Source organism: Apium graveolens, chromosome 2, assembly GCF_009905375.1.
Source record: "Apium graveolens cultivar Ventura chromosome 2, ASM990537v1, whole genome shotgun sequence".
Lineage (NCBI taxonomy): Eukaryota > Viridiplantae > Streptophyta > Magnoliopsida > Apiales > Apiaceae > Apium > Apium graveolens.
This window is the reverse complement of record NC_133648.1, coordinates 308,887,076-308,890,991: the sequence shown is the minus strand read 5'-3', so window position 1 is coordinate 308,890,991 and position 3,916 is coordinate 308,887,076.

Below are 3,916 nucleotides of genomic sequence, written 5' to 3'. Positions count from 1 at the left end.
ATATTTCTAGTTGATTGGATTTAACTTTACAATCTAGAAATTTAATCTTGAAGAAAAGCAGATGAAAAATAAAATGTTGTGCCTTTGTTTTCTGCTTCTTTTTCTCTTGTGTGTTCTGTTTTCTGTTAGATTGGATTCTGTAAGAGTGTTGATCAATAAAAGTCTTCTGCTTCTTTTATCAAACACCGAACTGAAAAATGTACTGGCATGACAATCTCTTTGGCCAGCAAGACTTTCGGTATGACAATATTTACAACTAGCAAGACAATCAAAATGAACTAGCAAGACTTTCGGTATGACTATTGATTGTCATACCGATTGTCATATTAGTTCAAATAAATTGTCTTGCTGAATTAATAACAGATTTTAATCTAAACAGAAATTTTAATAAGACAATTAAATGTATTGGCATGACTTTCGGTATGACTATCAATTGTCATACTGATTGTCATACTAGTTCAAATGAATTGTCTTGTTTTGAATTTAAGCAGATTTTAAACCAATTAAAATCTTGTAAATCCTCAATATTAATTCTAAATTAATTAATCAATTTAATTCAATTAATCAATAAATTAATCTTTACAGATATAATTTATTTTCTTAATTAAATTATATGACTTAATTAGTTAATAGAGAATTAATACTAACCCTGAGCAGCATCCATTCTTCTGACAATCTTCTGAAAATCACTGAGACTTATGAATCAATTCCGCCACTTCAATGCTGACACTCGATGTACTGTCTGGTTCATGAGTGACTAACTTCCGTGACGTTTCTTCATGTCTTGACTTTGATACTCTGATTTTCTTCAGATTAAATCCTTGTAATAAATGATACCCTGACGAGATCTCTGTCACTTGATTAAATCCACGGTCTTGATTTATATCACTGAGGCATGATCAAATTCTTGAACTTCTTCCAGTGAATCTTCAAGTCTGCAGATGAACAATGTTTCTTTATCCTTTGACATATGTTACTTTGTGAGATCTCTCTGATGATAGATCCACTATTTACTTATTACATTCTTATTTGAGTTGAGTTAAATCCTCGAATAAACGAATAGGCTATGACATATGCCTTTCAATCTCCCCCTATTTGCTTGTTAGACAATAACAACAAATACCTAGAGGATAACTCAACTAACAAATAAGAAAAAGATATAAACAGTAATGTAAAGTAAATAGCAGAAAAGTTCTGGATTATATTTAACATTTTCCAGATTCCAAATGAAATTTACAAGTGAATACAAGATAGATGTTCCTCTAGCCTGAACATATAACTACATTAGACTATCTTGATTCATAAAGCTCTAATCATATTACATTGAGTTTTGAGCTAATTAACTTCAGTTGTCTTCTCTTCTGACTTCACCTTCTTCTAAATCTTGAAGCAATTCCTTGTCAAAGACACGATCCTTTTCTGAAGTGAAGCTTGCTGGTCTGACTGGTTGAACTCCAACTGACTTCAGCTTATTCTTGATCTGATTGTACCTTTTAATATTCTTTTCACAATAAGCTTGAATCAAATCAGCAGCTTGAGTCTTCAACATGGATGAATATCCAGCAGTTCTTAAATGATGTTCCATCCAGACCAGATGCTTAGCTGAGTAGTCTTTAAGAGATTGTACATCTAGCTGACAGATTTGAAGACAATCAGACTTAAAGAATCTCACCTGATGAGGATTGTTGACCACTTGAGGACTAGCCCTGCTGGAAAACTCTTTAAGCCTTTCTCGAAGAACTTCATTCAATTCTGAGCTTCTTTTTACCTTGTTGAGAAGAACCCAACTCTCTGACAAAGAACGATTCTCGAACAGATGAAGTGACACCTTGAAAGATCCTTCACTCTGACAATATACAAAAATGCTCATCTCATTTAGGGATCTATCAAAAGCAGCTGTGATCCTTGAGACTTCAGTCTTGATAGCATTCATGTACATGTCATTGTTAGGATTTGAGATTTCCAGCTTGTCAAGAAGATGTAGGAACTGCCTATCATTGTTAGTGCTCAGTTGAGGCATATCAAGTACTCTCCTAGCTTCATCCCATTTTTCACCAATCTTCAGTCTGACATCTCTTCTCCTTTCTTGAGCCTTAATGTCATGAAGACGTTGCTTTTGAAGAGTTTTTGTTCTTTGAATGTCTTTCCTCATGTCAATGATCTGAGAGACCTTCTTGAGTTCAGCTTCTTTTCTTTTCATCTCTGACTGCTCCTTCTGAAATTCTTTCTCAAACAGAGGATCCACTTGAGCTTCTTCTTCCCATTCTCCAAAATCACTTTCCTCTTCAGCTTCAAATAAACCATCTTTATCTTCCTGAACTGGTTCAGTGGGAATGTCAAAAATATCAAAGTCATCCTGTTCTCCACTGTAGTAGACATCATCAGCCTTTCCTTTGTCTCCAACAGAGGTATCTTTTTCCTTCCCTTTGGCACTATTCCCTTTCTTCTCCCCCTTAGTTGAGGGATCCTCTTCTGACCTTCCTTTGGAACCTCCATCACCTCCAGAGCCTGATCCTCCACCAGACGGTCCTTCAAAATAAGCTCTTTGTTCTTCATTAGGGCAATGAGAATTCTTGATCATGAAATATAGGTGCTTCATCCCTTCATTGAGATGTTCCATGTCAGTCTCTATCTTTAGAAATCTTGAGGAGTCCAGTGAATGATTCATCTCAACGAGGTCTTCAAGAGAAGTCATTCTTGTATATAGAGAGCAGAAGTTGGATATGTCATCAGCTGATAAAGTTGGAGTGTCCTGAATGGAATTGAGCTTTGGTATTACAGTGGTCTTGAGATCTGAGATGTCATTCCTGATGATTGCCAGCTGATTGTTGACAGAGGTGGAAGAAGAAGACCGTTCAACCACTTGTGCTTTGAATGTTTGAGCTTCAGCTTGGCTTTTAGCAAGTTCTTCTTTTAGAGCAGCAATTTGAGCTAACAGGTTTTGAGTATCTGTGTCTGTGTGTGCTCTCACCTGAATTTCACTCGTGTTTGGTTCACTCACCTCACGTGCTTGTGTTTCTATCAATATAATTGTTCGTGAGGAGTCTTCCTGTTGCTGTTCTTCTGTACTTGCAGTTAAAATCACCCTAGCCTCTTCAAGAGAGGTCAGTGGTGGTGCAATGGGAATTCGCGAGTCCCGATCCTCAGTCAATACCATCAAATCTTTTGAAATAGATGTCTGAATTTCTTCAGGGATAGATTGACTGAGTTGCCCTCCACTTTCTCCAGATAAATCTGCGAGTGGAGAATCCCATAAGGGAGCCAGAGGTGTTGGATCTGGGAGGGGAGAAAATGACTCTATTAAAGATGGCGGAGAGTCAGATTTTCCCTCTGAAGCATGTGACTGCTCTTCTGCCGTAACTATGGCAGGCACTGTAACCGACTCTACGTGCACTCCTCGTTCTGTGTCCTGAGTTTGATCTGGGGAAGTGTATGGTTCCATTGTGAGTAATGGAATTGTGCTTGACTCAGTACAAGATGCCATGGCCCTATGGCGAATTTCAATAGATGCATCATGTTGAGAGAATGCCTCTAGTAACTGTTCATTGGCCATTTCAAAGTCCATGTCCTGTTGGGAGGACAAGGATGGGCTTTCAGATGCCTCAGTATATGTTCTTCTTTTCTTAGGAGGAGGCAGAGCTGAGGGTTCACTCATATTTAACAATGCACTACTTCCTAGTAATCTTCTGGGTAACATTTTAGACAGTGGGGGAGAGGTTGAGATAGAATGTGACTCTGTGTTTGGCTCTATGACCTGGGATTGAAGCTGTGGTTCTACAACTTCATGGTCAGCCCTATCAACCACTGGGGGTCTTTCAACAGAAGTAGGAAGGGAGTGAGAGTGAGGAATTACTACCTGTAATGGAAGAGCATCTGATGTTGGAGGAGCCTGGGTGGCTTGAACCACTGGAGGTTG